Source organism: Anolis carolinensis, chromosome 4 (genome assembly GCF_035594765.1).
Source record: "Anolis carolinensis isolate JA03-04 chromosome 4, rAnoCar3.1.pri, whole genome shotgun sequence".
In the NCBI taxonomy this organism is placed as follows: Eukaryota; Metazoa; Chordata; class Lepidosauria; order Squamata; family Dactyloidae; genus Anolis; species Anolis carolinensis.
This window is the reverse complement of record NC_085844.1, coordinates 221,766,184-221,792,634: the sequence shown is the minus strand read 5'-3', so window position 1 is coordinate 221,792,634 and position 26,451 is coordinate 221,766,184. Positions and strand designations below refer to the sequence as shown.

The 26,451-nt window shown below is 40.2% G+C and overlaps 1 protein-coding gene across 2 annotated transcripts in view; it reads right to left on the bottom strand.

Annotated features, from left to right (window-relative positions):
• Nucleotides 1-26,081, bottom strand: part of ppp1r16b (protein phosphatase 1 regulatory subunit 16B) — a 160,700-nt gene extending 134,619 nt beyond the window's left edge. Inside the window, exon 1 of one of the 2 annotated variants that reach the window (XM_003220586.4) lies at nt 25,764-26,081. The gene's annotated coding sequence lies outside the window, so the exon portion shown is untranslated. Of the gene's footprint in view, nt 1-1,372; nt 1,643-25,763 lie in introns of those variants that run through there. The other variant, XM_062978852.1, reaches the window with a different exon arrangement.
• Between the last annotated feature and the right edge of the window lie 370 nt (nt 26,082-26,451).

The window sequence follows — 26,451 nt, the reverse complement described above, 5'->3', positions numbered from 1 at the left end:
GCAGAACATTGGATAAGCAAAAATGTTGGATAATAAGGAGGGATTGAGGAAAAGCCCATTAAACATCAAATTACGTTATGATTTTACAAATTAAGCACCAAAACATCATGTTTTATAACAAGTCTGCCACTTGTTTGAGAGCGTGGCTGCACTTGTGTTGTTGGGTGTGTTGGCCCGCTATACATTGCTGCCTAGAGAAACAGCTGTGGATCCAGGCGGAAGGCAGACTGCATTGGATAATACAGAATGTTGGATAAGCAAGACTCTACTATATTTAAGTTTTTTAAAAATATTTCTATACATAATATTTTAACTTTATCTTGTTTTTTTTAAATGCTGTGGGCTATCTTGGGTCCTAAAAAAGAAGAAAAGTGAGATATATACCAAGTAAAATAAAAGTGTTACTCAACGATAGACTTAGGAAAAAAAAAAAGTTAAGGAGGCATAAACCTCAGCTGATCACAGATTTGCCCACTATGGTGAGAAACACTACACAGCAACTTGAAATAATGTAATCATTTAAAAATCTGTATCAATCTATAAATTAAAACAGCCATGTTTCAAGCAAATCTCTATCATCCTGCTTCCCCCCCATCTGTATCTCTAATTAAATAGCAACATGTGAATGAGATTCTAGCATTTTTGTACTCCACATGCTTTGCCAGGAAATAAGCACACAATCGATTCTAACACATTTGTGATCAAAGCAAATAGAGGCCATCAAGTCCTTCCAGATGTTGTGGAATGTAACTCCATCAACCCTAGCCAAAAGCTAATAATTCTTGCAGTTGCAATCTAAATGCCATTTGCCCATCCCTGAGTTAAAAGGAATGGTTTGGAGTCAAAGGTTAAGCAACACCCATGCAGGCTTTGGCTCAGTTTTAAAAAGGCAAGTGCTCAGACAATATTCTTCAGTGTAACAGGACTGCATCCTGTGAACTGTAACAATAGCCTGGTCTCACCCTGGAATTACCTACCACAATCAACTGGTGATCTAATAGCACTCCTCTAAAAACCATTATACATACTACATGGCCAATAGAAATGGCTCAATACAAATAAGCATTGTTTGCTTTTGGCGAAAACTTTGCTTGGAAAAAGAACAAAAACAAAACACCTCCTTCCTCTTGATAAACAATACATTATCAGATTGGCTTCGCATTCTCCATTTAGCCTCATTAATCCTGAGCTCTACTGAGTTGCTTTAAGTGGACCCGAAAAATTAAATAAAGCAAGTAATGGCTGGATTCATTTCCGTAACTCCAGGAGAAGGAGAATTGAGGTGATGGCAGAATGTTTGCTGCAATATAACAGAAAACTAAAACCTTATCTCATTTAAAAAAACAATCGGAAAAACAAAATACCCTCTTACTTCAGCTTGAACATCTGCCATTTGATTACAGAAGTGGCTATAGATTAAGGCTGGAAATATGATGTAGACTGGAAATATGGCATAGTCTGGAAATATGGCATAGTCTGATGTCAGTTGTAATTCAAAGCAAATACAGCTGTAGCAGTGCATGTAGCTGGTGTTTGAAAGCTTCTATTCTGCTCTTGCTTCCTTCTATGTTTAAATACAGGAAACAAATAACACTTATCCAAATATGTAGCTCTTTAAAAATGAGAGTCTCCTCCTATAATTTTCTTCTCAGTTTCCCTACAAGTGAAACTAATTAAATCAGAAACAGCCTGTGAGCAGACTTGGTTTATTTTAACCCTTGGAAAAGAAGCTAAAGTTAGTAATAATGAGAGGATTTTACAAGACTTACAACCACTACTAAAAAAATTTCCCTGCCCCACTTTGTCACAGTTGTTTTATCCCTTGAGTACCTCAGGATATATTCCCAAAGAAGTGGCTATTGCATCAAAACCATTATCACACTACATTTATAGAGTTGACATCCTACTTTAAAAAGTTTGCAATCCACTTTATATCCTGTGGCTGCCTCCTGCAAAATTCTGGGATTTGTAGTTTAGTGATACCTTGGACCTCTCTAGCTGAGGATTTTAAAGTTTCCTCCTGAAACTGCAAATCCCAGAATTCAACAGAAGGTAAACAAAGAATTTAAAATGGGATACCAACTCTTTAACAAGTGTTCATCTTGATCATGGATGGACAATGCAATGGCCTTTCCAATGTTTCTGGACTGTAGCTCCAAACATTCCTCCCTTTTGACTTTGTTAGCCAGGACTAGGATTGTCTGTCTGCGTTCTCCCCTGGCCCAGAGGGTCCAAGCCAAAACTTGAGACCTAGGAATGGATCCTGCTGGTGCCATCAAATATTATGCATTAGGTACTAACTGCCATTGCTCACAGATTGTCAAACACCCACATACACACCATATTTTCCCGTTTAGAAATTCATACAGAAATTCTAATTAAAGAGATTGCTCCCAGATCAAGCTGAAATGATAATTCCTTCTCACCTATTCTGTTTCAGCAAATAAGCAATTATGCATTGCAAATTATAGCATGATGCTGCTCTACAAGGTGAACAGGAAGTTTACAAACAGTCTTCTTGCCTGGAACTGGGCCCCTCAAAACTGAAGAACTTGCACCCTTGTCTGGAGATGATCGATTAAGACACAAGGCTCAGGGCCAGCACCTAAGATTTGGCATTCTAAACTAAGACTAGGGGAACTTCAATTCAACAACTTCTAGGAAGGTGCATGTTGTCTATTCGTGGTTTTGATCAGCATGACAAACAGTAAGTGTGTGAATACTTGATGGTTCCACTGGTTTTAGCAACATTCAATGTCTGGTGACCTGAAGGTCTGATGTATGCCACCTGCTCAATCAATCCTGAAAGTAGTACATTATAGAGGCATGGAGCGTTGACCTTCACTTTTCCATCTTTTGTCAGTGTCCAGCCCAGCATAAATTAAGATAGCTGACCAAGATCCCAGAATAACTCCTCAAATGGCCCAAAAGACTGGTAACAGCCCTGTTCAAAGACGTAAAAGACAAAACATTGTCTCCAGGTGTGAACAAGAAGCTACAGTTTGATCCCCCATTGAACTCACTGTCAAGGAAGGAAGGCATGTTTCTGTCAATAAGCAATGCTAAGATTGAAAGAAGACTGGTGTGTGCACACACCTAAATGGAATGGATCTGACTGCATGAATGCACAAGCAATCACCTGGAAAGAATACAGAACAGCAAGCAGCCTAATTGGGGAAGACAGATTTTCGGTAAGATTGCAATAAACCTCTTTATGGCTCCCTAAAGGGTGATCCAGCTGGCAAGTCAGTCTCAGAGGTATAACTTAACGAAAGTGCTTGGCTAGAAGTGAGCCAGCAGTTCCTTTCCTGTCCCAGGGCTGCTTCCTGTACTCAGTTTTCTTCCTGCTGCCATATAACTCTTGGCCGAATGTCATGGAACTTTGAATATTTTTAATGTTCCAGAACTAAAATGGAAATCAGACTATGTTTGCATATGTGAATGTAGCTGCATACACATGAATAAGCACACACTGTTCGTGGTACTATATCATGTACAAGAATATGGTTCCTACTTTAGGGAGTTTATAGTCCAAAAGCTTACACATGAGATACAACAGATGAAAGCAAAGGTAGATAAAGGCATTTCAATTACATGTACAAAGGCAGGGATGGTAAACTGTAATGGCTCTAGGTAGCCTAGAACATAAAAACTTCCAAGATCTGCATGAACTTTGAAAACATATAATGTTTCTTATCCAAAGCAGAACTCAGACTACCATAAATTACTTAAAAAGAGAACTGGAATTGCCCAGAAGTCCACTTCTGATTTCAAAAAAGTGTTGTTTGATGTTATTGCAAGGTGATAGAGACGTAACTTGTTTAAAAGATGAATTGCTTCTCATTAACTAGGAGGTGTGGTTTGAGGGGTCAAGGGGCACAAAACAACCTCAAAGATTCATGCAAATCTAGAAAAGCCTTGGTTATAACATTGCTTAGTTACACAATGCTCTGCAGCCCGTTGGGATAATGAGGGGATCATAGCAATTATGAGCTTATGATGTGCATCAAGTATTCAGGGACCACCTTGACCCCCACAGAGACTTTCGAGTAGGCATGGGCAAACTTTAGCCCTCCAGGTGTTTTGGACTTCAACTGCCACAATTACTAACAGCCTACTGGGCCAAAGTTTGCCCATGCCTGCTTTAGAGTGATACCCCCAATGGCACATCACACTGCATAAAAAAATCAAAATTCCCTCAAATTTCCACTAGTAGTATGGGGGCGGGGGCGGGGGGCATGTTTTGCCTTTCCTGAGCTATTTCAGATTCAGAAAACACCTTCTTTAACAATTGAAGGTCAACAGAAAAGAGGGGAAAAGCTTCTTCCTGGGCCTAAAATGGATTGCTGATAATGTAAATTTGATGCTCTCTGTACTTTCTAGAAGGTGTTTAGGGGTTAATTCAGAACCTGGAGAATTAAATACACGATAGGCCATACACCAAGAAGAATTGGGACTCGAAATGGGAAATGTTGATAACTAAAGTAAAAAAAAAATCATATCATTTTCATGATAGATCAATTAAAATAACACTAGAATTGGTGGTACAGCTATTCCCAGAGGGTGGGGAGGGGGGGGAGGGGAGAAAAACTGATGGACACATGTAGTAGATAAATGTGGAAATGGTAAGGTTAAGAAAATAGGACATATCAAATCAAGTGAGAATTTAAGTGGAATATCATTGTCTGTTTGTTCTATTAAGCCTCACAGGATTGTTACTGAAATTTCTATCATTTTACTTGTGTTCACAATAAAAAATATTTTAAAAAATTCAGAACCTGGTAGAACCTGGGAACCACAGAAACAGCCAGGTTGGTGCATGTGGCCTGTGGCCAACACTCTCCTTGCCCACAGTTTTGTGGTGAATGTCTCTACAATTCTCATATTTCCAAACTTGTATTTGTTAATGCTGACATCACAAGAGTCAAACTATACATTAGTGTCATAATAATAATAATAATAATAATAATAATAATAATAATTATTATTATTATTATTATTATTATTATTATTATTATTTATTTCTAGACCACCCTCTCTCCCCAAAGGGACTCAGAAAGGTTTACAGACCCAATTAAGTGGGAAGTCTTTTTGTACATTAATTAAACTTGGGCAGTGTTACAGCTTTATGGCATACAGAAGTGAAACGTAACTTCCATCCACTCCTACGCCATGATCCTGACAAAAACAAACCCTTCTCTGGATATATTTTCATTTCATGGGAAATTCGCATTGGTATCAAAGGAGCTTTTTTTGTAATGCAGCCAGCTGCTTTGTATGGCTAGATTTTAAGGTAAATTATGGCAAATGGAAAGAGAGTCAAATCAAGTCTTGTAATATACTTTAAAAACTACACAGAGTCCCTAGCGAGGCTATGGGATTTGGGGAACTACAGTACAGAAATGTAATATTTTCAAGCTCTCAGGAAAACCAAGACTGCACATGTTTTCTCACAAACAATAATACAACACAAAACATATGGATTTAGCTACAGTCAAGGAATGAAAACCTAATTTGGCCTTTAACATACAGTGTTCTCTTTCCTGCTATAATAGACCACTCCAGCTTTGACCACTCTGGGAAAATCTTTTCTTTTTCCTATCATGCTCTATTCTTTGAGCAAATGGAAGCTTGCTTTAATAGATTTCTTTCCACTGTGATTATAAATAGGTTCTACTCTCACCATTTCTTCGATCCTCCAATCAAGCAAACCTTTAACAAAAACACTTGTCCTCTGAAAACAACAAGCAAACCTACAAAAACAAAACAGTTCCATGGTACATTAAATACCAATACATTTATCATGGAGTGAGCTTTCACGGACTACAGTCCACTCCATCAGATGCATGGCAGGTTATCTATCAATTTAGGCATATATCAGGTATTTGCGGTTGAGGGTAGGACTGCAGATAAAGGGAAATTAAATGCAGAAAGTGCTGAATGTGACGAACATTATTCACGCTGGCCAGCCACAAAATTGTTTATGATAACACAAAGATTCCAACAATAAATACTAGTAAGCCAATTAGCACATGGAATGTTGTAAGAAACCATTATTGTACAATGTCAGATCTCTAGTGACAGACCACAACTTAATTCGTCATCTCCATCTCAATATTTCAGAACCAAAGCAAAATGTGGCATGGCACCCCTCCCTCCTGATACCTGACTGGAAAAGAAAATTTAAGCTATGTTCAGGATTATAGGGAGAAGCACTGTTGTGAATGCAGAACACTGACACTTCCACTATTTGTATTCTTCTTCAAACCTATAATTTCTACAGCTAGAAAAATGCAATACTTTTCAAAAGGAAGCTCCGGAAAGCCACAGGATGACAGAAAGATTAATGAATATGATTAATGAATGAGGAAATGTATTTACTCTATCCAGGCTAGACAAGAGATGATTAAGGATGCATAAAAGAATCTGAGTGAGGCCTATTAAAAACAAAACAAAATCAAAGCAAACAAAAACCCAAGGCATTCCTCAAACTATTTCAGTGGATTGACATAAGTAGTCACTGACAGGAACATTTGGATTAGAACGAGGTTTTCATTTTTCTCAGCTATTAAAAATAATAAAAAGATAGAAGTATGAAGTCAAACAGACTGTGCCATTATTCAAGATAAACAAAGTGGAGTTTGGGGATAGAATATTGGCCTTCTAATGCAGCAATAAGAAAAGTTGAAGTTAAAGATTGGCAAAGCAATTTTACACACACATAAGGCTGGCTGAAGGGTTAGGATTCCACAGGTTGAAAAAAGCTGTTTTCAGAAAATACATCCACCATGAAGATCCTAGCTATACACACAGAAAGCTCTGTTGGCAGAGGGATTAACATTGGGTTGCTGTGTGTTTTCCAGGCTATATGTCCATGTTCCAGAAGCATTCCCTCCTGTCCCATGTTCCAGAAGCATTCCCTCACAGAAGCATTCCCTCCTGTGAGCATTCCCTCCTCACAACCTCTGAGGATGCCTGCCAAAGATGTGGGTGAAACGTCAGGAGATAATGCTTCTGGAACATGGCTATACAGCTCAGAAAACACACAACAACCCTGTGATTCCAGCCATGAAAGCCTTCAACAACACAGGATTAACATTTTTCCCACTGGTGGCACCAGAGGCTGGAAAATGACTTTTTGGCTAAAACTCCCAGAATTGTCCAATAGTTTTACTCACAAAAGAACTGATTAGAGTCTCAGCAAGGTGTACCAGGTTACCACTGGTGCATTAGAAATGGTCCTAGTCCCCTCAAATTGAAGCATCTTCACTTTCTTTCTGATCAGTTTCCATATAATTTCACTTAACCATACCAGAGTGAAAATGGCATCGTAAAACAAAATCCCCTACTTGATTTCACTTGGAAGCATGTTGTTGTTTATAAAAGGGCTGTTTAAAAACTGGAGACACACATCACTGGCTAGCTGCCCTGAGCCAGCAGCACTCTGCAAGCAAGTGATATTTTCGCTGTAAATTTCTTTTAGTAATTTGAATAGGTCATGTTCAGGGTTGTCGGGGAAAGAATGAGAAGTCCATGGGTAGAAGCTATTCTTTTGTTGGTTTGAGATCTTTTAGTATCATCTCCACTTGCAAGCAGAGCTGAAATTTGGATTAAGATCCCCAGCAGCCCCAATAAACACATGAATATACTTTATATTGAGTAAGAAAGGTGCTTTACACTGAGTAAATCAACAGTGACAAGCAGCAGCTCTCTGGGGTTTCAAGTTAGATATAACTTCCCAGCTGAACCTGAGATAGCAGGGCCTGAACCTGGGACCTTCTGCATATAAAACATAGCTGGTGCATTTCTTCTCCATTCAAATGGACTCTCTATTAACCCACCAGATACAATCTTTGGCTCCTACATCAGGGTAACATCTGAATCGATGTAACCTGAATCGATATTACTCGGCTACAACAGTGTTGGGATTTTAACTGGATCCTTGCTGGTTCACAGCTCAGTCTCTTGGCAACTATGCCACAATAGTTCTCAGCATACAGTACTTTACACAAGTAATAGATGTGCTAAAATTAATCAAAATATACTAAAATGAGTCATGGAATCACACCTGAGTTTCCAGGGAGCAGAGGCTATGTACTCTTTTGATTAATCAGGATTGCCTAACCTGCCAACTCTGAAATCCAATTATGTTTTATTTCATTAATGAAAAAAATACAGAACTTTCAAAAGCAGATTTTGCCTGTCCTATCTTACCAAGTACAGTCCCTATTCCCACACCTCTGATATCAGAAACGACAATAATTTTAAAAGCAGGGTGAGGTGGGGAGACATTACAGCATCCAGGAAGGATGTTCTGCCTCTTATTTAAAAACGGCCATTCTCGAACAAAATAACTTCAGGCACAAATACCAACATAGAAACAGTGGGACAAGAACTCAGCAGGAGTTCAGTTCTGTCTCTTATGGCCTGAATAAGGACAAAGCTTTGTGTGAGAGTGTATTTTAAAAAAATCATGTTACATGTATTAATTGGCTTGTCAATGCAAGCCGCCATGTGACTGAGAGAGCTGCAGGATCCCTGGCCATCAACTGCCCTGCTCAGGTTTGCTGACCCAGAGCTGTAGCTTCCTTCCTTCTTATAATCAATCCAGGCAAAAAAGTTGCCCTCTTTTCTGACCACCTTCTACTTCACCATTTATTATCTTTTCCATCGTCTTATGAAATGTCCCAAGCACAACTTCAGCTTAGTTACAACTCACAAATGCTTATAGTACAAGAAATATATTTGACTTTTGGTTGCTTTTTGCAGCAGACTACAGCTATCTCTCTGGAAACTATCACGTGTGGTGTTAGCCTTTTTCCTCATACGTTTTATACTTCTGACATATTCAATGACAGAATGCCTTTGCAATGTGGATAGATTAGCTCAAGCATTGTTCAGAAAATATCTCTTGTTAGGCAAAGCTATTAGCTTTCCTCCATAAAGCACCTTCAGTCACTGAGGTTACATCATATCTAAGCTCCAAGTTCTATTTGAGAACTCATGAAAGGATGGAAAATTGTCCATCACTTTGTTTCTCATTATCTTGTGATTAACACAGAGAAGGTGCTGCTTCGAGTTTCTCCCTCAGGCACCAGAATACCTTTGGCAATCTCCACTCATCCACTTTATCCACCACATCTCCCTTTGCCAAGATCGCACCTGACATGGGCTAGTGTCCTTTCATGCATAATAAATCACCCTGGCATTTCTTTTGCTGCATATTTGTGAACATGCCCACACATCAGTTGAATTGTTTCTTCAAATAGCTTGTCTATAATTATTACCTATCTTGACAAGCATACAGCACAACTGCAGGCAAGAGAGAATGACCATTGCCTGAATGTAATGAATGACAAAAAGATATCAAAGAGATATCCATGTTAATCTCCTTGGGCATAAAAAGACATCGACAAATCCAGTGACATCTGATGGAGTGGACTAGAGTCTATGAAAGATTATGCTAGAAATGTCTTCTTCCCAGTTAGTTTTAAAGATTCCTTTTAGTCATTTTTAGCAAGTCACCCCTCACCCCTTGAGGCCTTCTGAATTATAATGGTGAAGGATTTGCCCAGAATTGTGAAACTTATGGTTCTCCAGATATTGTTGGGTCATAACTTTCATCATACTTGCACTGATTATATTTACTGGAGCTGATGGGAATTACAATTCAACAACATGTAGATGGCAATAAATTGGTCTAGAACAGGCATGGGCAAACTTCGCCCCTCCAATTGTTTTGGACTCTAACTCCCACAATTCCTAACAGCCTACCAGCTCTTAGTGTGCCTTCTGAATGCCCAATGGGACGCTGGGGTGCCTCAGCTGAAGAGTCCCTTAGATTTCCCAACACAAAGTTCTATTGAGGCTCAAAATAAGTTCAACGAAGTTTTTTATTTGGGCTTAAATCTTCAAACAAATGCTTTAAAACCTTGGAAAATCGGTAGCTTTCTCAAGATGCTATCAAGGGCAGGCAACTGTTGGTAAACTGTTTCCTTTTACCTTTGGGAAATCTTCTGACCCCTCCCTGGGCAATCTTTCTCTACCTTACTGGCATGAGGCCCCTACTTCCAGCTCCAAGCTGCGTTATAGATAGCCTGAGTGGTCCCTTTCCAGGCAAGGTTGCTGCAGATTCTGTCAAACTGGAAAGTGTCCTTTTGATTTGCTCCACTAAGGCTGTGGAAACTGTGCTGATGTCCCAGCAAGAGCTGGCTGTGTTTCTCCAGCAAAGCTGTAGAACTGTCCTTTTTCTCCCCCAGCAAAGCTGTAAGAAGTGAAGCTTTTTGCAGGTGGGAAAGAGAATCCCAAACGGCCTGCTATTAGGCTTCCAACAGTGAGACTGGGCAAAATCCCCCCTTTCCCTCCAAAACCCTGGGAAAGGGGGTGGGTCTAAAGATTTCTGTTGATGATTGCCAAGTTGTTAGCCCTATAATTGCAATCTGAGAGAAGCTACCTTACAAACTTGTAGTGCAAGAAAAGGCTTAAATCTCCTGGCACTACCGTGCCAGCAGAGTTAGGAATTGTGAGAGTTAAAGTCCAAAACACCTGGAGGGCTGAAGTTTACCCAAGTCTGGTCTAGAAGGAAACCTTTTTCCTGTTTTTCTCTTTGTCAATGACCTTCATTACTTTAATCTGGCAACCTCTTTATGATGCCTTTTTAAACACATTGAATTATCTATTGTGTTGAGATCTGTGAGTGTGTTAAACAAGAAAGCGCAACATAACCGCTAGGTAATAGAGAATAACCCAAATTTTACTTTAACTGGGTGTTCAAAAGTGTACCAGGTTCTTTTTAATTTTGTTTGTCAAATACTTACATCCTGTTATTGTAATCCTGTTTGCTTATCTTTAAGTTATTTACATTGTGTTTAAATCACAAACAGAACTAGGACACTTACTTTCTAAAAAGTTGCTTCTTTTAAGCAGTACAATGCTTTGTGATGGAGAGCTTATTACCCATGACTTATGAATATTATACTATCCATTGCTTTTTGTTACTGTTTTCTTGAGAGACAAAATTATAAATCAATAAAAGAACAGTGTACAACACTTCAAATATCTCATTCAATGTGATTCTAAAATGACGTTAAAACAACCAGAAAGACAAATACGAAACATTACTCACCATATACACAAGAACATTATTCCCATCTACTGCATTACTTCCCAAATATAATATAAATATAATAGAATCACAGGATCATAGAGTCAAGGGATATCCAGTCTAATCCCTGCCATGTAGAAAAGCTTCACTAGAGTATTATTACAAAACTTAATAAGTCATTGCCAGAAACTATTCTACTTCTAATTGTTACTTCCAAATCTTGTCCATCAGTAGGAGCCACATGCCAAGAAAAGTAGTGATTATTGCACAAGAATAATTCCAATGAGTTTTTAGGGTAGTAAACAAGTAAAATGAATGTAAACTTGTAGCCTTTTAGTCAACATACAACATTGTGGCACTTTTTCTATTACTTTTCTATTTTTGTTAACACAGGCCATAAGAGAACCCCAATCATTACATGGATAGCTATGGAATGGTGTCTTCCAAGAGTAGCAAACAACCATTAATGAGCTGTGATGGAAAAGAGCAATGGGAATCTCCACAATTGTTGGTTGTGTTTGATATGCAATGAGTTGGTTTGATGTAAGTAGAGTCTCACTTATCCAACATTCACTTATCCAACATTCTGGATTATCCAACGCATTTTTGTAGTCAATGTTTTCAATACATCGTGATATTTTGGTGCTAAATTTGTAAATACAATAATTACTACATAGCATTACTGAGTATTGAACTACTTTTTCTGTCAAATTTGTTGTATAACATGATGTTTTGGTGCTTAATTTGTAAAATCATAACCTAATTTGATGTTTAATAGGCTCTTCCTTAATCCCTCCTTATTATCCAACATATTCGCTTATCCAATGTTCTGCCGGCCCGTTTATGTTGGATAAGTGAGACTCTACTGTACTTGTAAATATTTAATGTCATCCAGCCAATGAAAATTTTAACATTCAATTAAGATACTATATTAATAAATACATCTCCTATTTCTTTGCTTCATATGAAAGGCAGGGATATGCTCCTCTCTTCCTCTTTTTGGTCTGCCATCTTTTCCCAGGCCTGATATTATGCAGAGTTCCTCCTCACTGACAAGCAGAGCTACATTTTGGTTGACTCGTAGCTTCCACCAGCTCAAAGGCCTTCTGATAAAGAACACTACCCTGTACTGATTTCTTTCATAATGCAAAAAAGAATTCTAAAAAGATGCTACAGACAAACAAGGATGGAGTAATTTGAAAATCTTCTGTAAAATCTATAAAGATACTTGTGGAGCACAGAAAGAAATGTGTAGCACAGCCTATTAACCTAAGGTACAAACCTAAGGTACATCTATACTATAGAATTAATGAAGTTTGACACAACTATAACTGCCATGGCTGAATGCTATGGAAGCATGGAAGTTGTATTTTGGTGAGACACCATCATTCTTTGGCAGAGGAAGCTAAAGATCTTGAAAATCCACAATTTTGATTATTCCATAATATTGAGCCCTGGGAATTAAAATGGTATCAAACTGCATTAATTTGATAATGCAGTGTAGATGCATCCTCAGAAGAAAGACCTAACTGCAATGGCCGGAATCCTATTGGACCTTAACAGTTAAGTAGCTGGTCAATTGCACAAGCTGTTGAACTGAAATTAGCTTACATAGCGATATATCCAAGACCTCCAATGCTCCCTTAGGTTACAAAGCGGCTATGTTGTATCCAGAAAGACATTTGAGGACAGAGAAGCCATTTATTTACTGGGTCTACTCTAGTCAAGCCTAACATTAGGATTTAGTCCACAGATACAACCAACACAGCAAGCCTTATTTATAGGAGAGAGTTGTATCATTGAACCGTCACAATGAGTACAATTGACATGGATGAATGCAGAGAGAGATGACACATCTGTAGGTTTGCAGTGATAGTATGCCTTCTGCGGCTCTTCTTTAAAATGATACCCCTATGTATGTTTTCCATATGGGTATTATTTTACCCATATGTAAAACAAATGTATGTTTTATTGTGCCTGGTGCCTCAAAATCTTTATTGCTAACCTGCAGAACAGCCCCTTATGACACAGATCACTAACGAGATGTCTTTATCCCAGAAGAAAACAGCTCCTGCCTGAAAATGTTCTTTCCTGTAAAATGTCAAAGTGAGGGGGTCGCGGGGAAGCATACCTATTTGGTTATGCAGATGGAGTTGGATAACAAATTAATTTCTGTGGATGCATTCGGAGGATCCTCTGGGGAATTAAAATCAGCAAGTGGTCTTCAACAAATTACCTTCCACCGCTCAGGGATTTTCACTATCAGAGGGAGAGAGACATAATCAGTAACTTGCAGATCAAAGGTTTTTCTGTCCCTAGGATAATGCTATGACATGTCTCTGTTGGAGCCAGAAATATGAAAAAGAGTGCAATGGGGCAAAGCCAAAGTATCTAAAACCTTGCCACAAGGCATGTTCCTTGTTTGGCAAATGAGAATCCAGAAATTACATAGCAATGGGAGGGAATGTGAACACTGCATATATTTTGGGATTCAACTTCCAGACACCTCCACTATAAGAGGTGGTGATAGTTGTACTCCTAAACATCTAGAGCAGTGGTTCTCAACCAGTGGGCCGTGGCCCAGCAGTGGGCCACGAGAACGAAAATATGATTCGCAAACCTCCTTTCTCTTCATTTATTTTATTTTATTAATTTTATTTCCACCCCTTTCCACAGAGTTGACCATTGCACCGAATAGACAACATCAGGTCTAGATTATTAAATATGTTTTTCTGTGGGTGAGAAGATAAACAAATAATAAATATGACAACTACTGGATGGCATATGTTCTGTTTCAGAAACTAGAGTTAATGTGGTCTATCCAATGCAATTTTCTGAATCAGCACCCCAACAAACCAAACCAATTCTTAAGTTGACCAAAAACTAATTCGTGACCCTTTTGGTTCTAATGTTAGAGAATGGTCAAAAAAAGGTTGGGAACCACTGATCTAGAGGGACAAAAGTTCTCTAATTCCTGCTTTATATCTTTGAATTGTGACTATTTGGGTTTTTTTTCCCCTACTACAATTGGCTCTTTTGCTGAATTGACTATTTGAGGATTTGAGGATTTATATTTTACCTCTTGAAATCTCTAGGTCCTCCATCATTATTCTATGGTTAAGTTCTGTCAGAAGCTGACCACACAATCACACTTGAGAACTTACAGATCCCTAGATAGAACATTTCCCTAGACATCTGTAGGTTCCCCAGCACGATTCTAAGGTCAACATCCTGTGGAAGTTAACCATGATCTCATACTGCAGGACTAGAGATTCCAAGAGGACTGTTCTTTGAGGTAAAAAAAGTAGTTTTTGATGAACAGTTTTTTTTAATTTTGTGGGGTCCTAGTCCCAGTGAATATGGAGGGCTGACTGTGTGTGTGTTTTATAAGTGTTTTCATTAATACATGTGTTCCTATGTATCACAAACTTGGAGAAAAATAAGGATAAGAATATTATGAAATCCCATTATAACAAGCCTTCAGGATATTTTAGGAAAATGTAAAACAATCTACAATAAAACCTCCTAAAATCACAGCTAAGCCAGTTGATAGGAACACAGAGATGTAATTTATCAAAACTCCTGTAAACAAAATGGGTTCTTTTAATGCCACCATTTATCCAGCAAATCAAATTGGACCTCAATGGAAATGAGGTTCAATCAAGTTCTAGTGGCACAAAGTGAATTTATAGACCAACACAGTTTGGCTTCCAAAGAAGTTAATGCACAGAGAACAATTCCGCAGTGTTTTTGTTTGCTAGTATACAACAAGGGAGAACCGATCACGACTAAGAATAACAAATCATCATTGAGATGTAAATAACAGAAATAGCGTGACAAGCATCACAGCCAAACACTAGCGCAAGTAAACCATAAACACTGGCATTCAAATAAGAGCATGAAACAGCTTTGTAACTGACAGTCAGATTTGAGGCATTAACTAAAAACACAGGGCTGTTTCTTTTACAGGCAGAACGATGTTGCACGTGATTCAACAGGAAAAGAAAGAGGAGGGGGACACGCTCGCAGATACCAAGATAAAACTGGTACCATGAACACAAGAGAATACACAAGAGTTTCTAAATAAGAAAGGCCTGCTTGAAGGAACCAGCTGAATAAGGATTTTAAAGGGCAGCAAAGTGTGGAATATTAGTTTCAGTGCTGGATTACAACCCTAGAGATCAGGGTTCAAATCCCCACTCAAACATAAAAACACACTGGGTGACCTTGGACAAATCACACTTTCTCAACTTCAGAGGAAGGAAAGGTACACACACATGAGAATAAATCTTGCCAAGAAAACCCAGTAATAGATTCAATTTAGGGTCAATGTAAGTCATAAATGGCTTGAAGGCAAACAACAACAAAACATCCATTTATAGACCTTTCTTTTACCACAATTCTTATGCAGAGCAGGAAAGTTGAGGAGGTTGCCTCAGGCAGCAGATTGCTGGGTGTTATCAAAAATGATTGGTTATTTTATTTTGTATGGTATTTGCACTGCTAGGCATATGAAGTGCATATATAGGTGGGATTTTCAACCATAGGTGCTCACATACCTGGGTGATCTTTTGGTACTAGGTGTTTTAACTTAGAAGAAGTAGGAATTTTTGCACAAAAGCACGGGACCCCAAACTAAGGCCCACAGACCAGATACGGCCCTACAAACTCATTTACCTGACCACTGCTCTAAACTTTAGACTTAAGGTCTCCCTAAGTCTGAAATGACTTGAAGGCACACAACAACAACAATCCTAATTAACCTGACTATCTCATCAATCAAGAGTGGGTCCACACTTCTCATTGAAATGCCGGTAAAACTGGTTAAAATTGTTCTTCATTTTAAATATTGTTTTGTTCTTTCATGTACGTTTATTTGTTGTTGTTTTTTGCACTATACATAAGATATATAACTCATGAATTCATTCATGTTTTTTCAAACTGTAATCTGGCCCCCAACAGTCTTAGGGACCATAAACCAGCCCTTGACTAAAAAAGTTTGAGGACCCATGCACTAAGTGTTCTTTGCCAGTCCTAATGACCGTCAAATTTTATTTTGGGCTCTTTTTAACATGCATATGTCCCACTCAAAACTGATAACTGTTCATCTTTAACACCACCCAATAACAACACTTATTTTCCATAAATAAAATCCTCAGATAGGAATGACCCTGAAATTCATCTAGTCAGGGTGAACAGCATATAACTTGCAGGCTACACACAGCTACCACTAGTATCCACGACCTCTGGGCTGACACTATGGAACACCTATGCCAAAAAAAAGAAAGGCAGAGCAAAAATGCTCTGACCTGATAATCTTCTAAGGGTGTCATCTACAGACATCACATTAACTGCAATGGTTCAGTGCTATGGAATCCTGGGATCTGTAGTTTGTAAAGGAATCGGCACTCTTTGGCAGAGAAAGTTAAAGACCTTGTTAAAAAAACCTCATACAACTCTTATGAATCCATAGCATCGGGCAATGACTGTTAAAGCGGTGTCATTCTACAGTGTAGATGCACCCTAAAATTGATTATTCTTTTCTAAACCTGATCTAATTACATGAGCACTTGTACAAAATCATATTAACTCACTTCTTCCTCAGTTGTTACCATTTTATAGGATAGAAGGGAGAGGGAAAAGAGTAAAGAGCAAATCCTATTTCTAAATATAGGCTGAAAGGGTTGCTACTGCATAGGCAAAACTGCAAGCCCCTGCACACTGGGCTGGGAGGAATCTCAGGCCCCATCTATACTGTCATATAATCCAGTTTCTGAATCCAGATTATCTGCTTTGAACTGAATTATATAGCAGTGTAGACTCATAGAGTCCAGTTCAAAGCAGATAATCTGGATTCAGAAACTGGATTATATGGCAGTGTAGATCCAGCCTCAGATTTATATAAAATGGTTTTATAGGGAAAATCTACATTAATGAGAAAATAATCCCAAAATAGTCCAATGAGGACCAAGCATTCTCTTTAGAACAGGCATGGGCAAACTTTGGCCCTCTAGGTGTTTTGGACTTCAACTCCCACAATCCCTAACAGCCTACCAGCTGTTAGGAATTGTGGGAGTTGAAGTCCAAAACACCTGGAGGGCCAAAGTTTGTCCATGCCTGTTCTAAAGAGAATGCTTTAGCTTTAGAGACATTAAATACTGACTGATAGCTGGGAGACTGAAATGGAGAACTGGAGCAGGGAGATAGAGGAGCAGGGAGGGAGATAGAGTTGCTGGAAACCTGAACAAAGAACGTTTCTCACCACAATATTTTGCTGCAGATTTCACTTAATTAAATTTCCTTAGTAGCCTGTCCATTCATTAAAAATAACATTTTAGCCACTTATCCATCCTGCTATATATTTTACCTGGTATTCTGTGAATTCCTGCTTGCCGTTTGGAAGACTAGTACAGATGACCAAGCTACTTCTGCTTGAGTCAAAGAGCAGTTTGGTGGTCTATACAGGTGGGGCATGGTTTCTAAACAGACAAGAGAAATGAAATCCGGGAAATCAATGGCCACTGTTTTTGGGTTGGCTGAGGATGTGGGCAAGAAGAACACAGGTAAATAACAGACAGCATAAGAGTAGTACTTGTTAGGTCCAACACGTCTTTCTTCCTTGGGAAATACAGCACTGGATACTTGTAAACTCCACATAATGAGCCTGGAAATTCAACAGCCTCTATTAATCCCTTCTATTTCACCGGCTTCTTCTCATTTTAATTTCATTCTGATTGTCATTAATATAGTCATAACCTTGAGGCTTCGAAGCACTTTGGATATTATTAAAATTAGAGCAAATGGATTACAAGTACTTTGTGCTGTTTGCTCTTCTTCTGTAATGCCTGAAGTGGACCCACAGTATCTGCTGGATATCTGCTAGAGTTTGGTTCCAGGGCCTTCTGTGGATACCAAAATCCAAGTCACTTTCTATACAAAGGTAAAATGGTGCCCCTTATATAAAATAGTAAACAATTCAATGATTTGCTCTTTGGATTCTGTGGATGCAGAATCTGTGGATACAAAGGGTCATCTGTGTGTCTGAGGATGGTATCTATATATATAAATGAGTGATGGCATCGCGGCGACCAACAAAACAACAAAACTACAGGCCCCCCAACCTCGAAATTTGACAACACAACCCATCATCCATGTCTCTAGGTTGATACAACAAAAAGAAAAGTAAAGTCCTAATTAGAGGGAAAGGAATAATTGTTTTTATCCAATTGCTGCCAGTTAGAGGACTAATCTCTGCCCACTTGGTCTCCTAGCAACCCACTCAGCCCAGGGGACAGGCCAAGTTAGGCCTCACTTAGGCCTCTTCCACAGATTATCTAATTTACACTGGATTATATGGCAGTGTAGACTCAAGGCCCTTCCACACAGCTATATAACCCATTTATAATGGACTTAATGCCAGGGGAAAACCCTTACCTTTTACCTTAACAACCACCAATTCCTCAATACTTTATTTCCCATACCACCATACTTCGCCACAGCAACGTGTGGCTGGGCACAGCTAGTTACATTCTAAATATTTGCCTGTCTTCACAGTGAGCTACTTCTTGGAAGATTATAGCTCAAGGTGCGCTGGTTTATGGGGAAGAATAGAGCAGCCAGGCAAAGCTCTATCATGACTTGGCCAAGCAGTGTTTCAGAGGCTGTGCTTCCATGTTCCAGCTTTAAAACTTTTTCCAAGTTCTGGAGTAAAAACAAGCCCAGCCGGCTAAGGATTGTGGACTCTTTTGCCCATCTCTTCTCCTCATCCAGTCCTCCCTTCACTCTGCACCCCCCCCCCCCACTTTTATATTCAAGTCTGCAGGAAATCATTGCATATGTTAACACTGATGTGTATTTTGGCTCCTTTTCACCCTTTCTTCTAGGAGTCCCCGGTGGCACAGTGGGTTAAACCCTTGTGCTGGCAGGACTGATGACAAGGTGGCCTGAAGGCTGACCTGAAGGTTGCCAGTTCGAATCCAACCTGGGGAGAGCTCCCTCTATCAGCTTCAGCTCCAAGCAGGGGCATGAAAAAAACCTCCCACAAGGATGGTAAAAACATCAAAACATCCGGGTGTCCCCTGGGCAATGTCCTTGCAGACAGCCAATTCTCTTACACCAGAAGCGGCTTGCAGTTTCTCAAGTCGCTCCTGACACACACAAAAAATGAAACCTTTCTTCTATCCAGTGCTAGCAGGCACTGTATTCATATCACTGAGAGTATCTTCGTAATCATAAAGGTCACTGTCTTGGATTTTTTTTTTAAAGAACCAACTTCAGTTTTCTTGGTAGATGAATTTTGACCTCCAAAAGCAGAGAACCAAAGTACACAAAAGCACTCATATGTTGTTGTTTGGAAATTCCTATGCATATGTAGTCAGAGTTAAATCACTATAAACTTTCACGGTCTCTCACAACATAATCCTGTTCAGATTAACTTGGAATTTAGTACCACTTGGAAGTAAGTTCAAAACAGCTAAGTATGCCTACATATGATTGCAGTTTTAACCTGGAATACATTACTAGTAAATGCTGATGCGCTATAATAAGCAAGATGTTTTCAATCAAGCATACATTCTACATAAGGAATATGCTATACATTCTTACTACAAATAAAAAAAAATTCAAAATGACAGGGCACCTGTGAAAACAGTCTGAAGGATTGCCTTGGCTCCAACCATCTGCTAAGCTGCATTAGTTTGAAATATGGGCCCTCCAATCAAACGTGGAATGTTTGGCACCTACAGACAGTCAGGCATCTGGAGGCTTTTATCTGGCTTTGCACGCAGCAGACATCCATGTTCTGGTCTCTCTCAAAGCCCACATGCACAGCTGAAGTTTGCACATCTTCCTGCTTCTAGACATTCCCCTTTGGACATTCAGTGGCATTTGCAATTCTTCTCTTACAAAATGCTAATGATGCCTACTGAGGGATGAAGAACATCATGGGGGTGCAATGGAGTGTCCTGGAAAGGGGACATAGCTGGTTTGTTGCTGCTGTGTGCCTTGAAATCATTTCAGACTTATGATCAAGTTGTCTTGCCAGAATTTGTTCAAAGGAGGTTTGCTCTTGGCCTTCCCCTGATGCTGAGAGGGTATGCTTTCCTCAAAGTCATTCAGTGGGTCTCTATGACTGAGCAGAGAGTCCAACCCTGTCCCCCAATATAGTAACCCAACACTTAAGCCAATAAACCACACAGTCTGGCTAAAAATATGAACTGTAACACTACTGTTAATAATTACTGCCAATCAAAGTTAATTCCCTAACTGGGCACGACTGACATAAGGTGGCATCCACAGCACACAATAGGAGAATCATTTCCTATCACTCTAGCCTATCTTACTGAGTTATTGTGAGGATGAAAGGTTGGGGATAACCATGTATGATACCTGGAATTCCACTGAGTAAATGCAAGCTTTGAACCATCAATAGTACTGAAGACAAACAACAAGCATTTTGTACTTACTGGGCAGTTGAATTAGACTGGTCTATTCTATGCAGTCAGTTGTGTTACTAGTTACTTTAATTACTTCTTTATTTTTATTTACTTTTAAATGTGGCTCCGATGGAAACCAGTTAGGACAGGATGGGATATAAATGCCAGTTCATTGAATTTTATGGGGGAAAATAATACATGTATTATTTCAAGGTGGGTAAATATGTGATTTCCTTGTGGCATCTCAAAGACAAACAAGTTTTAATATTTTGTGGACTGCTGCCCACTTCATTAGATGCCCTGTTATTATGTAATCAGAGATTACATAATAATCTCTGATTTCAGTATGATCACCTCTTCTGTGGTAAAGATGTTCTTAGACAAGGTATTATTAGACAAAAAAACCCTGAAGTTATACGTTTTTCCTTCTCTCCTCCAAACTAGACTTCTACATTGTCCTTGAGAATTGCAGTAGAAGACTGCAGTAGAACAGTCAATCAGATCCAGATGTTCCAACTTTATTTCCCTATCTTTTGAACAGTGTATTTCTATTTTTCTTTTTAATGCTTACATTCAGCTTAACTACAGGATGACAGTTTTACCTCATTCAAGGCAGAGAAAAAATCAAAATGAAGCCTCTGAAAGCCATAATACAGCAGGAAGCAGCCACCCCTCACGAAAAAAAATCAATTGTAATAATGGAAATTGTGTTTAACAGTAACTCTTGAAGCCATTTGTGTAATGGAAGAAAATGCCCTCTGATACCAAAGTAGTATACCAGGATTAACACGCTGCTTTATCCTCCTTGATGTGGGAGGGCTAAACTAGATTATCCAAGGGGCTCTTTATAACAACTTTATCTATCACTAAAATACCCTGGAGGTCAAGGATACAACCCTTTTCACAAGCTGTGATACTTATGAGAGATAATGACAACACAGAAATTACTAATAACACTCATGAACACACATATTGCCCTTCTGGTGTTTTGGATAACAGTTCCCATCACTACTTTTAAGCAGGATGGTAAAAGGAGTCCCAAACATTTTAAAGCAATTAGACTGGAATATAAGAAAATAATCTCTACGTATGATACACAAAGATTTAGCACATACATTGAAGTCACAGAAGTGAAAGATACACTTTATATTAGGATATGTTAGCCATGTTGTTCCATCTCCCATAATTTTTTTATTTATCACTTTTTAACCCACCAGAGCCCCAAAGTCAATGCACAATAGGTAAAAGCACTTTTAAAATGTTAATGAAAAACCATTTAACATTTTTAAAAGCTCTAAAAAGGTTTTAAAACACGCACAATGTACACTCTGATTTTAAGATTTAAAAGCTAACAAACATTGCATAAGATTTCACTGCCCAACAGAAATGCAGAAAGCTCTGTCATGTGTATCTACCAGCTAACCTCATGTGGTGATGAGACAGGATCAGAATTCAACAAGTTAGAGAGATGGGCCAAGACTAACAAAATGAAATTTAATAGGGAGAAATGTAAAGTAATACACTTAGACAGCAAGAATGAAATGCAAAAATACAGAATTGGTGACACTTGGTTTGACAACAGCAAACGTGAAAGGGATCTAGGAATCTTAGTAGATAAGTTGAACATGAGCCAACAATGTGAACAATGTTAAAAAAGCCAATATAATTACAGATTGCATCAGGATCAAAGGAAGCCATATTCCCATTCTATTCTGCATTGGTCAGATCTCACCTGTAATACCGTGTCCCGTTCTGGGCAGCACAATTCAAGAAGGATACTGATAAACTGAAACATGTCCAGAGGAGTGTGACCGAAATGGTAAAAGATCTAAAAACCATGTCCTATGAAAAACAGCTGTGGAAACTCTGTATGATAGCCATGTTTAAATATTTGGAAGGACATCATACTGAACATGGAACCAGCTTGTCCAGTCACAGCATTTTGTACTAGCTTTAGCTTCTGAACACTTTTTAAGGACAGCTCCATGTTTACCATGTCACAGTAGTCAAACTGGGAGATAACAAAGCATGATTCACTATGGTCAAATCCACCCTCCCCAGGTACAGCTTAAGTACCACCAAAGCTGGGCAAAGACACTCTTTTATACATTTTGGCACCTGGTGGACATATAGATTCTTCCAAAAAAATTCTTTTTCATTTTTTCACAGTTCAAAAGAAAAGATTCTGGTCCTCGAGGCCGTAAAGGAACATAGCAGAGAAATTCTTTTTAGACAACTTAGTGTATGTGGTAGATTCAGGATAATTTCTACTGACTCCCATACATACATTTAATTAATTTTATGCATCTGAATGATCAGGAACCCCATGTTTTGTAAGGGCCCAAATGACAGTGAACTTAGAAACAAAGTGAATTAAATCAACTTGGGCTGGGGAGTGAATCTATATTTTTTCCACATGGCATCCTATCTCAAAAGGCCAACAGTGAGCTCAAAAATGAGTAAAAAGCCCCACATCTAAGAATATCCTTCAGTGCTTGACTTGGAGATAGGAAGACAAGACATGTGTCTCTCTCTGTAAACCCACTGAACTGATGGCACTTTACGTCAGCATTGTCATACTAAGGTTTCATTAATTGAATGCTACCACTTGCAGTGATAAAGAATCATTATAACTGTTTAAGCAGTGTCAATTTGAAAGATTCAATTTCACATTTAACAAAAAGGGATTAAGGGTTCCATCTATCTCTCTATCACAGTTCCTTCCACTTATCCAGATATGCATTCATCTCTGCCTTCTCTACAGAGGATCTCGGCAATTCCCGTATCTCAGAAACCCATTCAAGCACCCTGCTGGCTTCCTAAAATGTATGGGGGGAGCACAGCACCTTCCACCTCGCACACCATTTTACATCCTAACATGATTTCCTGCCCTCTGGTATTAAGAGGAGGAGGTGGAGGTGGTGGCAGCACGAAATGGAATGGCATTAAAATAGCAGAAGGGTGTCAGGAAACAACTGATACTTATGCATCAGATGCAGGAGAGCCTCAACAGCAGCACCGAACAAGATAAGAGCTGGGTGAGCAGGAGGATTGACACGGCACCTGCCCACAGCCTGGAGATCAGCATGGAGACTCCCACAAGTTGCCAGAGAGACATACACACAAAGGCTGCACACAGACACACATATGATACGGAAAAGCATGAAAAGACATAATCTCTTTATTATGGGACAACTCTGCTAAAGGCACATAAAAGCATTGTTTTATGGGGACATGTTATTGCTTTAGTTCCCACGCAACATACAATGATGGGGAGCTTCCTCAATTTATCACACACACGCATGTGTCAAAGTCAAGGCCCGTAGGTCACATCCAGCCCACCATATCATTTTATGTGGTCCTCCAGTGATGGAAGTAGTCATTCAAAAACATCAGAGGACTCCCAGCAGGATGGTAACACATCCAGGCGTCCCCTGGGCAATGTCTTTGTAGACGACCAATTATCTCACACCAGGAGCGACTTGCAGTATGTTCTCAAGTCACTTCTGACACAATAAAAAAAATCTGGGACCCAAATTGGAAAAAAAGCTAAAGAGCACCAATCACTATGTAAAAATTATAATTGGCCCTCTGCAATCACAAATTCTCCATCTATGGATTCAACAGCCCTTTGAAGGCAACCATACTGCATGTGTCAAATCCTCCATCTATGTATTCAACAGCCCTTTGAAGGCAATCTATACCGCATGTGTCAAAGTCAAGGCCTGCCCGTAGGTCAAATCCAGCCCACCATATCATTTTATGTGGTCCTCCACTGATGGGAGTAGTCATTCAAAAACATCAGGGGACATGAGAGAAGCTTCCCAGCAGAATGGTAACACATCCGGGCATCCCCTGGGCAATATTTTTGTGAACTGCCAATTCACCAATGTGGCCCTCGGGGAAAATGGGTTTAACATCCCTGTCCTATAACACTGCAAGCTAAAAATGTATACACAGTGGCCACAGTAATGTGCACTGCACATTTTTTAACATCTATTTTTTGCCTGATGAAGAAGCTAGTAAAGCTTTGAAAGCCAGTATAATGTATTTTGTACCCGGCGGCTGGCCCAAGAAAGGTAGCACAACAGGACAGATTTTGGTGTTTTTTTTAGTCCCTTCAGTTTCAGAACTACTATGGCTTTTGCCCTGAACTCACATGACAGACTTCAATTGAGACAAGATTCAACCCTCTCCTCTTTTAGAACACTGAGGTCAGCCTGACAACACTTGAGAAGCCAACCAGAAAGGAGGGCGAGAAGTGCTTCGAAGCATGCGCAGAGCTCGCCTTGCTTCCTACCTTCCTCAAACATATGGCTTCATGGAGGCCAGAAAACAACCAAAGAAGACAAGAAGTGCTTCTAACCATGTGCAGAGCTCACCCTGTTTCCTCTCTTGAGCAGGCATGGGACAACTTGAGCTCTCCAGGTGTTTTTGGACTTCAACTCCCACCATTCCTAACAGCCTCAGGCCTCTTCCTTTTCCCCCTCAGCCGCTTAAGCTGGAGGGAAGGGCCCAAGTTTGCCCATGCCTGCTCTAGAGACTAGAGCAGGTGTTGAAGTCCAAAGCACCTGGAAGGCCCAAGTTGCCCCATGCCTGCTCTAGAGACTACAAACCAAGCAAAGATTACAAGTATCCCTAGCCATATCTAGTGTGCACACCACTTCCTCCCTTTCTCAACATTGCTTCGTGCGGACTAGAAAGGAAGCTAAGGAGAGCAAGCCACAAACCTCCCACGTGTGCCCATAACATGTGAGCAGCAGCACTGGAGGCGCCTTCCCAACCAGGGTCTTCCAGGAAAAGAGAAAAAAATGCCCAAGGAAGGCATGCAGCGCCTTCGAATTACATACAGCCTTGCCTTCCCAAACTTCTGCATTAAAAACGCCAGGAAGTTTGGAGAGAAAGCAAGTGGCCACTGGCTAGTAAAGAAATGCGGGCCCACAAGGGAGATCGTGATAGTAATAATAATAATAAAACGCTAGTGATAGTGATCATAATAACGGTAATGACATGGTCTAGAGGAGCGGGTTGAGCCTCCAGGTCAGGAGCAGCCACCCAACCGGCTTGCTCGGCACGGCCATCCACCTGACTCAATCCTCCTCGGTGACACCTGAAGCAAGGGGCCCAGGGCAGGGGGACCGATGCGCGAGAGGCGTCCGCACGCCACCCACCCACCCACCCAGCCTCCCGCTCCGTTCGCTTGGCGCAGCGGCTCTGCCACTCACGGGAAGGCGACGCGCCAAAGGGAAGCAGCAGCAGCAAAGCCGAGAGCCAGCTCCGTGGCCGCCAGAACCAGATCTGCCCTGAAGCCTTCCTTGCTTGCTCCAGCCTCCAGGATCCCTCTTGGCTTGCGGGCTGCTCGGCTGACTAACCCCGGCTGGGAAGGAGGCAGGCGAGGCGCCGAGGCGGAGGAGAAGCCGGCCTTGGGCGTGCCGAGGCCCCGCCTGGGTCCCTCCTCCGAGGAGGAGCCAGGAAGGATGAAGGGGCGCCCAGGCTCCGCGGGAAAGGAGGGAAGGCGCTGGGAGGATTCACCTGCAGGAAGAGAGGTCCCACCTACACAGCTGCCTAACGGTTACTACAGCTCTTCCGCAGTGGAATATGCTGCCTCGGAGGGTGGTGGAACCTCCTCTGGAGAGTTTGAAGCAGAGGCTGGGTGGCCATCTGTCGGGAGTGCCTTGATTGTGATCCTCTGGAATTCCCCTGCTTTTTGGGTGTTGTTCGTTATTTACTGTTCCGACTTGAGAGGGTTTTTTAAAATACTGGGAGTCAGATTTTGTTCATTTTCATGGTTTCCTCCTTTCTGTTGAAATTATTATTATTAACTGCATTTCTATACCGCTTTTCCCACCCCTGGGGGGACTCAAAGCGGTTTACGACATAATAAATGGCAAAATTCAATGCCTTACATATATA